This window comes from Opisthocomus hoazin, unplaced genomic scaffold (assembly GCF_030867145.1).
Source record: "Opisthocomus hoazin isolate bOpiHoa1 unplaced genomic scaffold, bOpiHoa1.hap1 HAP1_SCAFFOLD_191, whole genome shotgun sequence".
In the NCBI taxonomy this organism is placed as follows: Eukaryota; Metazoa; Chordata; class Aves; order Opisthocomiformes; family Opisthocomidae; genus Opisthocomus; species Opisthocomus hoazin.
The window spans coordinates 85,001-97,272 of record NW_027448929.1 but is presented as its reverse complement, the minus strand read 5'-3'; positions in this window follow the sequence as shown (position 1 = coordinate 97,272).

The window sequence follows — 12,272 nt, the reverse complement described above, 5'->3', positions numbered from 1 at the left end:
AAGCCCCCCCACCGCCGCCCCGGCTGAGAGAGCACAGACAGCCCGCCGCCGGCCCTTCCCACCCCGTGCAGGCACCCCTGCATACGGGCCTCCGGCAGGGCCGGCCTGCCGACCCCAGCCACCCCCCGCAAGCCCCCCCACCGCCGCCCCGACTGAGACAGCACAGGCAGCCCGCCGCCGGCCCTTCCCACCCCGTGCAGGCACCCCTGCATACGGGCCTCCGGCAGGGCCGGCCTGCCGCCCCCAGCCACCCCCCGCAACCCCCCCCACCGCCGCCCCAGCTGAGAGAGCACAGGCAGCCCGCCGCCGGCCCTTCCCACCCCGTGCAGGCACCCCTGCATACGGGCCTCCGGCAGGGCCGGCCTGCCGCCCCCAGCCACCCCCCACAAGCCCCCCCACCGCCGCCCCGGCTGAGACAGCACAGGCAGCCCGCCGCCGGCCCTTCCCACCCCGTGCAGGCACCCCTGCATACGGGCCTCCGGCAGGGCCGGCCTGCCGACCCCAGCCACCCCCCGCAAGCCCCCCCACCGCCGCCCCGGCTGAGAGAGCACAGGCAGCCCGCCGCCGCCCCTTCCCACCCCGTGCAGGCACCCCTGCATACGGGCCTCCGGCAGGGCCGGCCTGCCGCCCCCAGCCACCCGCCACAGGCCCCCCCACCGCCGCCCCGGCTCAGAGAGCACAGGCAGCCCGCCGCCGGCCCTTCCCACCCCGTGCAGGCACCCCTGCATACGGGCCTCCGGCAGGGCCGGCCTGCCGCCCACAGCCACCCCCCGCAACCCCCCCCACCGCCGCCCCGGCTGAGACAGCACAGGCAGCCCGCCGCCGGCCCTTCCCACCCCGTGCAGGCACCCCTGCATACGGGCCTCCGGCAGGGCCGGCCTGCCGCCCCCAGCCACCCCCCGCAAGCCCCCCCCACCGCCGCCCCGGCTCAGAGAGCACAGGCAGCCCGCCGCCGGCCCTTCCCACCCCGTGCAGGCACCCCTGCATACGGGCCTCCGGCAGGGCCGGCCTGCCGCCCCCAGCCACCCCTCCGCAAGCCCCCCCACCGCCGCCCCGGCTGAGAGAGCACAGGCAGCCCGCCGCCGGCCCTTCCCACCCCGTGCAGGCACCCCTGCATACGGGCCTCCGGCAGGGCCGGCCTGCCGCCCCCAGCCACCCCCCGCAAGCCCCCCCACCGCCGCCCCGGCTGAGAGATCACAGGCAGCCCGCCGCCGGCCCTTCCCACCCCGTGCAGGCACCCCTGCATACGGGCCTCCGGCAGGGCCGGCCTGCCGCCCCCAGCCACCCCCCACAAGCCCCCCCACCGCCGCCTCGGCTGAGAGAGCACAGGCACCCCGCCGCCGGCCCTTCCTACCCCGTGCAGGCACCCCTGCATACGGGCCTCCGGCCGGGCCGGCCTGCCGCCCCCAGCCACCCCCCACAAGCCCCCCCACCGCCGCCCCGGCTGAGACAGCACAGGCAGCCCGCCGCCGCCCCTTCCCACCCCGAGCAGGCACCCCTGCATACGGGCCTCCGGCAGGACCGGCCTGCCGCCCCCAGACAAACCCCGCAAGCCCCCCCACCGCCGCCCCGGCTGAGAGAGCACAGGCACCCCGCCGCCGCCCCTTCCCACCCCGTGCAGGCACCCCTGCATACGGGCCTCCGGCAGGGCCGGCCTGCCGCCCCCAGCCACCCCCCGCAAGCCCCCCCCACCGCCGCCCCGGCTCAGAGAGCACAGGCAGCCCGCCGCAGGCCCACCCACCCCGTGCAGGCACCCCTGCATACGGGCCTCCGGCAGGGCCGGCCTGCCGCCCCCAGCCACCCCCCGCAAGCCCCCCCCACCGCCGCCCCGGCTCAGAGAGCACAGGCAGCCCGCCGCAGGCCCACCCACCCCGTGCAGGCACCCCTGCATACGGGCCTCCGGCAGGGCCGGCCTGCCGCCCCCAGCCACCCCCCACAAGCCCCCCCACCGCCGCCCCGGCTGAGAGAGCACAGGCAGCCCGCCGCCGGCCCTTCCCACCCCGTGCAGGCACCCCTGCATACGGGCCTCCGGCACGGCAGCCCGGCCGCCGCACCCCCACCCGCAAGCCCCCCCCCACCGCCGCCCCGGCCGAGAGCGCACAAGCAGCCCCTGCCGCCGCCCCCCCCCACCCCCCCCCCGGTGCGGGCACCCCTGCATACGGGCCTCCGGCACGGCCGCTCCGCTGCCCCCCCCCACCCCGCCACCCCCCCACCGCCGCCCCGGCCGAGAGCGCACAAGCAGCCCCTGCCGCCGCCCCCCCCCCCCCCCCCCCCGACTCAAACCTCAATCTTCTCGGAAAAGAGGCCCCGTCCCCAGCCTACCTCAGCGCAAGGCTCCCCGCCTGCTCCTCGACCCCGTCTCTCAGTCTCTGTCTCCCCCTTCTGCCGCGGGGAAGCGCCCGCCCCTTGCCGGCGGGTGGGCGGGGCGGGCCGGCTCGGGTTCCGGTTGCTAAGCAGCAGGGTGGCACTCGTTGACCCCGGGCGCCGCTCCGTCTGCCGATGGGCGGGCCGGTGCTGGCTCTCAAGAACTTTTTGTAACTGTTTCCCTGCTCTGCTTTGGTTTTGTTTTTTTTTCTCGCCCACCGTCAGAACCGATGCAGAGTAAGAAAGCCTTCAGCGAGACAGTCCGGCCAAGCTTAGCGCCTTCCACTAGATACGGCGAAGTCTCGGAAACGGGGGGTGGCGAGGGGAATTTCAGGCGCGCGCCGCCTCCCCCCTCCTGCACCACCCCCCCCCGCAAGCGACGGGAAGGGGCGCCGCTTTCCATCAGCTCGGCTGAAACGCCCGAGGACGGGGCGGCGTCTCTGTTTCAAAAGCGGAAAAAGAAATAAAAAAGCAACAAAAACCAAAAAATTCCCGCCGCCCCCCCCAACCCACCCCCGTGCAGGCACCCCTGCAAACGGGCCTCCGGCAGGGCCGGCCTGCCGCCCCCAGCCACCCCCCGCAAGCCCCCCCACCGCCGCCCCGGCTGAGAGAGCACAGACAGCCCGCCGCCGGCCCTTCCCACCCCGTGCAGGCACCCCTGCATACGGGCCTCCGGCAGGGCCGGCCTGCCGACCCCAGCCACCCCCCGCAAGCCCCCCCACCGCCGCCCCGACTGAGACAGCACAGGCAGCCCGCCGCCGGCCCTTCCCACCCCGTGCAGGCACCCCTGCATACGGGCCTCCGGCAGGGCCGGCCTGCCGCCCCCAGCCACCCCCCGCAACCCCCCCCACCGCCGCCCCAGCTGAGAGAGCACAGGCAGCCCGCCGCCGGCCCTTCCCACCCCGTGCAGGCACCCCTGCATACGGGCCTCCGGCAGGGCCGGCCTGCCGCCCCCAGCCACCCCCCACAAGCCCCCCCACCGCCGCCCCGGCTGAGACAGCACAGGCAGCCCGCCGCCGGCCCTTCCCACCCCGTGCAGGCACCCCTGCATACGGGCCTCCGGCAGGGCCGGCCTGCCGACCCCAGCCACCCCCCGCAAGCCCCCCCACCGCCGCCCCGGCTGAGAGAGCACAGGCAGCCCGCCGCCGCCCCTTCCCACCCCGTGCAGGCACCCCTGCATACGGGCCTCCGGCAGGGCCGGCCTGCCGCCCCCAGCCACCCGCCACAGGCCCCCCCACCGCCGCCCCGGCTGAGACAGCACAGGCAGCCCGCCGCCGGCCCTTCCCACCCCGTGCAGGCACCCCTGCATACGGGCCTCCGGCAGGGCCGGCCTGCCGCCCACAGCCACCCCCCGCAACCCCCCCCACCGCCGCCCCGGCTGAGACAGCACAGGCAGCCCGCCGCCGGCCCTTCCCACCCCGTGCAGGCACCCCTGCATACGGGCCTCCGGCAGGGCCGGCCTGCCGCCCCCAGCCACCCCCCGCAAGCCCCCCCCACCGCCGCCCCGGCTCAGAGAGCACAGGCAGCCCGCCGCCGGCCCTTCCCACCCCGTGCAGGCACCCCTGCATACGGGCCTCCGGCAGGGCCGGCCTGCCGCCCACAGCCACCCCTCCGCAAGCCCCCCCACCGCCGCCCCGGCTGAGAGAGCACAGGCAGCCCGCCGCCGGCCCTTCCCACCCCGTGCAGGCACCCCTGCATACGGGCCTCCGGCAGGGCCGGCCTGCCGCCCCCAGCCACCCCCCGCAAGCCCCCCCACCGCCGCCCCGGCTGAGAGAGCACAGACAGCCCGCCGCCGGCCCTTCCCACCCCGTGCAGGCACCCCTGCATACGGGCCTCCGGCAGGGCCGGCCTGCCGACCCCAGCCACCCCCCGCAAGCCCCCCCACCGCCGCCCCGACTGAGACAGCACAGGCAGCCCGCCGCCGGCCCTTCCCACCCCGTGCAGGCACCCCTGCATACGGGCCTCCGGCAGGGCCGGCCTGCCGCCCCCAGCCACCCCCCGCAAGCCCCCCCACCGCCGCCCCGGCTGAGAGAGCACAGACAGCCCGCCGCCGGCCCTTCCCACCCCGTGCAGGCACCCCTGCATACGGGCCTCCGGCAGGGCCGGCCTGCCGACCCCAGCCACCCCCCGCAAGCCCCCCCACCGCCGCCCCGACTGAGACAGCACAGGCAGCCCGCCGCCGGCCCTTCCCACCCCGTGCAGGCACCCCTGCATACGGGCCTCCGGCAGGGCCGGCCTGCCGCCCCCAGCCACCCCCCGCAACCCCCCCCACCGCCGCCCCAGCTGAGAGAGCACAGGCAGCCCGCCGCCGGCCCTTCCCACCCCGTGCAGGCACCCCTGCATACGGGCCTCCGGCAGGGCCGGCCTGCCGCCCCCAGCCACCCCCCACAAGCCCCCCCACCGCCGCCCCGGCTGAGACAGCACAGGCAGCCCGCCGCCGGCCCTTCCCACCCCGTGCAGGCACCCCTGCATACGGGCCTCCGGCAGGGCCGGCCTGCCGACCCCAGCCACCCCCCGCAAGCCCCCCCACCGCCGCCCCGGCTGAGAGAGCACAGGCAGCCCGCCGCCGCCCCTTCCCACCCCGTGCAGGCACCCCTGCATACGGGCCTCCGGCAGGGCCGGCCTGCCGCCCCCAGCCACCCGCCACAGGCCCCCCCACCGCCGCCCCGGCTGAGACAGCACAGGCAGCCCGCCGCCGGCCCTTCCCACCCCGTGCAGGCACCCCTGCATACGGGCCTCCGGCAGGGCCGGCCTGCCGCCCACAGCCACCCCCCGCAACCCCCCCCACCGCCGCCCCGGCTGAGACAGCACAGGCAGCCCGCCGCCGGCCCTTCCCACCCCGTGCAGGCACCCCTGCATACGGGCCTCCGGCAGGGCCGGCCTGCCGCCCCCAGCCACCCCCCGCAAGCCCCCCCCACCGCCGCCCCGGCTCAGAGAGCACAGGCAGCCCGCCGCCGGCCCTTCCCACCCCGTGCAGGCACCCCTGCATACGGGCCTCCGGCAGGGCCGGCCTGCCGCCCCCAGCCACCCCTCCGCAAGCCCCCCCACCGCCGCCCCGGCTGAGAGAGCACAGGCAGCCCGCCGCCGGCCCTTCCCACCCCGTGCAGGCACCCCTGCATACGGGCCTCCGGCAGGGCCGGCCTGCCGCCCCCAGCCACCCCCCGCAAGCCCCCCCACCGCCGCCCCGGCTGAGAGATCACAGGCAGCCCGCCGCCGGCCCTTCCCACCCCGTGCAGGCACCCCTGCATACGGGCCTCCGGCAGGGCCGGCCTGCCGCCCCCAGCCACCCCCCACAAGCCCCCCCACCGCCGCCTCGGCTGAGAGAGCACAGGCACCCCGCCGCCGGCCCTTCCTACCCCGTGCAGGCACCCCTGCATACGGGCCTCCGGCCGGGCCGGCCTGCCGCCCCCAGCCACCCCCCACAAGCCCCCCCACCGCCGCCCCGGCTGAGACAGCACAGGCAGCCCGCCGCCGCCCCTTCCCACCCCGAGCAGGCACCCCTGCATACGGGCCTCCGGCAGGACCGGCCTGCCGCCCCCAGACAAACCCCGCAAGCCCCCCCACCGCCGCCCCGGCTGAGAGAGCACAGGCACCCCGCCGCCGCCCCTTCCCACCCCGTGCAGGCACCCCTGCATACGGGCCTCCGGCAGGGCCGGCCTGCCGCCCCCAGCCACCCCCCGCAAGCCCCCCCCACCGCCGCCCCGGCTCAGAGAGCACAGGCAGCCCGCCGCAGGCCCACCCACCCCGTGCAGGCACCCCTGCATACGGGCCTCCGGCAGGGCCGGCCTGCCGCCCCCAGCCACCCCCCGCAAGCCCCCCCCACCGCCGCCCCGGCTCAGAGAGCACAGGCAGCCCGCCGCAGGCCCACCCACCCCGTGCAGGCACCCCTGCATACGGGCCTCCGGCAGGGCCGGCCTGCCGCCCCCAGCCACCCCCCACAAGCCCCCCCACCGCCGCCCCGGCTGAGAGAGCACAGGCAGCCCGCCGCCGGCCCTTCCCACCCCGTGCAGGCACCCCTGCATACGGGCCTCCGGCAGGGCCGGCCTGCCGCCCCCAGCCACCCCCCGCAAGCCCCCCCACCGCCGCCCCGGCTGAGAGAGCACAGGCAGCCCGCCGCCGCCCCTTCCCACCCCGTGCAGGCACCCCTGCATACGGGCCTCCGGCAGGGCCGGCCTGCCGCCCCCAGCCACCCCCCGCAAGCCCCCCCACCGCCGCCCCGGCTGAGAGAGCACAGGCAGCCCGCCGCCGGCCCTTCCCACCCCGTGCAGGCACCCCTGCATACGGGCCTCCGGCAGGGCCGGCCTGCCGACCCCAGCCACCCCCCGCAAGCCCCCCCCACCGCCGCCCCGGCTCAGAGAGCACAGGCAGCCCGCCGCCGGCCCTTCCCACCCCGTGCAGGCACCCCTGCATACGGGCCTCCGGCAGGGCCGGCCTGCCGCCCCCAGCCACCCCCCGCAACCCCCCCCACCGCCGCCCCGGCTGAGAGATCACAGGCAGCCCGCCGCCGGCCCTTCCCACCCCGTGCAGGCACCCCTGCATACGGGCCTCCGGCAGGGCCGGCCTGCCGACCCCAGCCACCCCCCGCAAGCCCCCCCCACCGCCGCCCCGGCTCAGAGAGCACAGGCAGCCCGCCGCAGGCCCACCCACCCCGTGCAGGCACCCCTGCATACGGGCCTCCGGCAGGGCCGGCCTGCCGACCCCAGCCACCCCCCGCAAGCCCCCCCACCGCCGCCCCGGCTGAGAGAGCACAGACAGCCCGCTGCCGGCCCTTCCCACCCCGTGCAGGCACCCCTGCATACGGGCCTCCGGCAGGGCCGGCCTGCCGCCCCCAGCCACCCCCAGCAAGCCCCCCCCACCGCCGCCCCGGCTCAGAGAGCACAGGCAGCCCGCCGCCGGCCCTTCCCACCCCGTGCAGGCACCCCTGCATACGGGCCTCCGGCAGGGCCGGCCTGCCGACCCCAGCCATCCCCCGCAAGCCCCTCCACCGCCGCCCCGACTGAGACAGCACAGGCAGCCCGCCGCCGGCCCTTCCCACCCCGTGCAGGCACCCCTGCATACGGGCCTCCGGCAGGGCCGGCCTGCCGCCCCCAGCCACCCCCCGCAAGCCCCCCCACCGCCGCCCCGGCTGAGACAGCACAGGCAGCCCGCCGCCGCCCCTTCCCACCCCGTGCAGGCACCCCTGCATACGGGCCTCCGGCAGGGCCGGCCTGCCGCCCCCAGCCACCCCCCGCAAGCCCCCCCACCGCCGCCCCGGCTGAGAGAGCACAGACAGCCCGCCGCCGGCCCTTCCCACCCCGTGCAGGCACCCCTGCATACGGGCCTCCGGCAGGGCCGGCCTGCCGCCCCCAGCCACCCCCAGCAAGCCCCCCCACCGCCGCCCCGGCTGAGAGAGCACAGGCACCCCGCCGCCGGCCCTTCCCACCCCGTGCAGGCACCCCTGCATACGGGCCTCCGGCAGGGCCGGCCTGCCGCCCCCAGCCACCCCCCGCAAGCCCCCCCACCGCCGCCCCGGCTCAGAGAGCACAGGCACCCCGCCGCCGCCCCTTCCCACCCCGTGCAGGCACCCCTGCATACGGGCCTCCGGCAGGGCCGGCCTGCCGCCCCCAGCCACCCCCCGCAAGCCCCCCCCACCGCCGCCCCGGCTCAGAGAGCACAGGCAGCCCGCCGCAGGCCCTTCCCACCCCGTGCAGGCACCCCTGCATACGGGCCACCGGCAGGGCCGGCCTGCCGACCCCAGCCATCCCCCGCAAGCCCCCCCACCGCCGCCCCGGCTGAGACAGCACAGGCAGCCCGCCGCCGGCCCTTCCCACCCCGTGCAGGCACCCCTGCATACGGGCCTCCGGCAGGGCCGGCCTGCCGCCCCCAGCCACCCCCCGCAAGCCCCCCCACCGCCGCCCCGGCTGAGACAGCACAGGCAGCCCGCCGCCGCCCCTTCCCACCCCGTGCAGGCACCCCTGCATACGGGCCTCCGGCAGGGCCGGCCTGCCGCCCCCAGCCACCCCCCGCAAGCCCCCCCACCGCCGCCCCGGCTGAGAGAGCACAGGCAGCCCGCCGCCGGCCCTTCCCACCCCGTGCAGGCACCCCTGCATACGGGCCTCCGGCAGGGCCGGCCTGCCGACCCCAGCCACCCCCCGCAAGCCCCCCCCACCGCCGCCCCGGCTCAGAGAGCACAGGCAGCCCGCCGCCGGCCCTTCCCACCCCGTGCAGGCACCCCTGCATACGGGCCTCCGGCAGGGCCGGCCTGCCGCCCCCAGCCACCCCCCGCAACCCCCCCCACCGCCGCCCCGGCTGAGAGATCACAGGCAGCCCGCCGCCGGCCCTTCCCACCCCGTGCAGGCACCCCTGCATACGGGCCTCCGGCAGGGCCGGCCTGCCGACCCCAGCCACCCCCCGCAAGCCCCCCCCACCGCCGCCCCGGCTCAGAGAGCACAGGCAGCCCGCCGCAGGCCCACCCACCCCGTGCAGGCACCCCTGCATACGGGCCTCCGGCAGGGCCGACCTGCCGCCCCCAGCCACCCCCCACAAGCCCCCCCACCGCCGCCCCGGCTGAGACAGCACAGGCACCCCGCCGCCGCCCCTTCCCACCCCGTGCAGGCACCCCTGCATACGGGCCTCCGGCACGGCCGGCCTGCCGCCCCCAGCCACCCCCCACAAGCCCCCCCACCGCCGCCCCGGCTGAGAGAGCACAGGCACCCCGCCGCCGCCCCTTCCCACCCCGTGCAGGCACCCCTGCATACGGGCCTCCGGCAGGGCCGGCCTGCCGACCCCAGCCACCCCCCGCAAGCCCCCCCACCGCCGCCCCGGCTGAGAGAGCACAGGCAGCCCGCCGCCGGCCCTTCCCACCCCGTGCAGGCACCCCTGCATACGGGCCTCCAGCACGGGCGACCCGCTCTGTCCGCAGGGAGGACAGGTCTACCCCTTCTGGCGGCAGGGAGACCAGGTCTACCCGTTCTGCCGGCAGGGATGCCAGGTCTACCCGTTTTACCGGCAGGGATGCCAGGTCTACCCATTTACCGGCAGGGATGCCCGGTCTACCCGTTCTGGCTGCAGGGAGACCAGGTCTACCCGTTTTTCCTGCAGGGAGACCAGGTCTACCCGTTCTGCCGGCAGGGAGGCCAGGTCTACCCGTTTTACCGGCAGGGAGGCCAGGTCTACCCGTATTGCCGGCAGGGAGGCCAGGTCTACCCGTTTTACCGGCAGGGATGCCAGGTCTACCCGTTCTAGCGGCAGGGAGACCAGGTCTACCCGTATTGCCGGCAGGGATGCCAGGTCTACCCGTTTTACCGGCAGGGATGCCAGGTCTACCCATTTACCGGCAGGGATGCCAGGTCTACCCGTTCTGGCTGCAGGGAGGCCAGGTCTACCCATATTGCCGGCAGGGAGACCAGGTCTACCCATTTACCGGCAGGGATGCCAGGTCTACCCGTTCTGGCGGCAGGGAGAACAGGTCTACCCTTTTTGCCGGCAGGGAGACCAGGTCTACCCGTTTTGCCGGCAGGGAGACCAGGTCTACCCGTTCTGGCTGCAGGGAGACCAGGTCTACCCGTTTTGCCGGCAGGGATAACAGGTCTACCCGTTTTACCTGCAGGGAGACCAGGTCTACCCATTTACCGGCAGGGAGACCAGGTCTACCCGTTTTGCCGGCAGGGATGCCAGGTCTACCCGTTCTGGCGGCAGGGAGAACAGGTCTACCCGTTTTACCTGCAGGGAGAACAGGTCTACCCGTTTTACCGGCAGGGAGACCAGGTCTACCCGTTTTGCCGGCAGGGATGCCAGGTCTACCCGTTTTACCTGCAGGGATGCCAGGTCTACCCGTTTTACCGGCAGGGAGGCCAGGTCTACCCGTTCTGCCGGCAGGGAGGCCAGGTCTACCCGTTCTAGCGGCAGGGAGACCAGGTCTACCCATTTACCGGCAGGGAGACCAGGTCTACCCGTTTTGCCGGCAGGGAGGCCAGGTCTACCCGTTTTACCGGCAGGGAGGCCAGGTCTACCCGTTTTACCTGCAGGGAGAACAGGTCTACCCGTTTTACCGGCAGGGAGACCAGGTCTACCCGTTTTGCCGGCAGGGATGCCAGGTCTACCCGTTGTGGCGGCAGGGAGGCCAGGTCTACCCGTTCTGCCGGCAGGGAGGCCAGGTCTACCCGTTTTACCTGCAGGGAGGCCAGGTCTACCCGTTTTGGCGGCAGGGAGACCAGGTCTACCCGTTTTGCCGGCAGGGATGCCAGGTCTACCCGCTTCCGGCAGGGATGCCAGGTCTACCCGGTTCCAGGCAGGGAGGCCTCGTCTACCCGTTCTGCCGGCAGGGAGGCCAGGTCTACCCGTTTTACCGGCAGGGATGCCAGGTCTACCCGCTTCCGGCAGGGATGCCAGGTCTACCCGGTTCCAGGCAGGGAGGCCTCGTCTACCCGTTCTGCCGGCAGGGAGGCCAGGTCTACCCGTTTTACCGTCCGCCGGGTCCGGTGTGCCCGATGTGGCCGCCGGAGCTGCCGGCGGAAAGGGATGCCTCGTCTACCTCGCTCCGGCGGGACTTTGGCTCCACCGCGGTTCTGGCAGGTAGACGTCTTGCCCGGTTCTTCTTCGGAGCTGCCGAAGGGGTCGCTGCTTTGCGCTGCCTCCAGTTACGTCATGGTAAGAGTCGGCGGCGCTCGCGCGCCTCCCCGCTGGGGGAAGACGGTTCTCTTCGAGCCCGCCGGGGCCGGGGACCTCGCTGTCCGTATACTAGGGCAGAGGGCTGGCGCTCGCGGACCAGCGCCATCGAACCGCTGCAGCTACTCGCGGTTCAGCCGGCAGACTCGGGCGTTGCACGGCGGCTGTGGCCGTGGCCGTTCTGCCTCCTACCTATCGCGTACGGCGCTTCCGACTGCCAGAAGCCGCGCGAAGCCGCTGCTTGCCCGCAGGCTCCGGTGGCCGTTGCCGACTGGAGCGAGGGCTCCAAGAGGGGTTTCTCCAGGGCCGGGCCGAGACGGGCGGCGGTCGCCGGCACTCGAACGCTTGTCACCCGCGGCTCAGCCGGCAGACTCGGGCGTTGCCCGGCGGCCCTGGCCGTGGCCGTTCTGCCTCCTACCTATCGCTCACGGCGCTTCCGACTGCCAGAAGCCGCGCGAAGCCGCTGCTTGCCCGCAGGCTCCGGTGGCCGTTGCCGACTGGAGCGAGGGCTCCAAGAGGGGTTTCTCCAGGGCCGGGCCGAGACGGGCGGCGGTCGCCGGCACTCGAACGCTTGTCACCCGCGGCTCAGCCGGCAGACTCGGGCGTTGCCCGGCGGACCTGGCCGTGGCCGTTCTGCCTCCTACCTATCGCGCACGGCGGTTCCGACTGCCAGAAGCCGCGCGAAGCCGCTGCTTGCCCGCAGGCTCCGGTGGCCGTTGCCGACTGGAACGAGGGCTCCAAGAGGGGTTTCTCCAGGGCCGGGCCGAGACGGGCGGCGGTCGCCGGCACTCGAACGCTTGTCACCCGCGGCTCAGCCGGCAGACTCGGGCGTTGCCCGGCGGACCTGGCCGTGGCCGTTCTGCCTCCTACCTATCGCGCACGGCGCTTCCGACTGCCAGAAGCCGCGCGAAGCCGCTGCTTGCCCGCAGGCTCCGGTGGCCGTTGCCGACTGGAGCGAAGGCTCCAAGAGGGGTTTCTCCAGGGCCGGGCCGAGACCGGCGGCGGTCGCCGGCACTCGAACGCTTGTCACCCGCGGCTCAGCCGGCAGACTCGGGCGTTGCCCGGCGGCCCTGGCCGTGGCCGTTCTGCCTCCTACCTATCGCTCACGGCGCTTCCGACTGCCAGAAGCCGCGCGAAGCCGCTGCTTGCCCGCAGGCTCCGGTGGCCGTTGCCGACTGGAGCGAGGGCTCCAAGAGGCGTTTCTCCAGGGCCGGGCCGAGACCGGCGGCGGTCGCCGGCACTCGAACGCTTGTCAGCCGCGG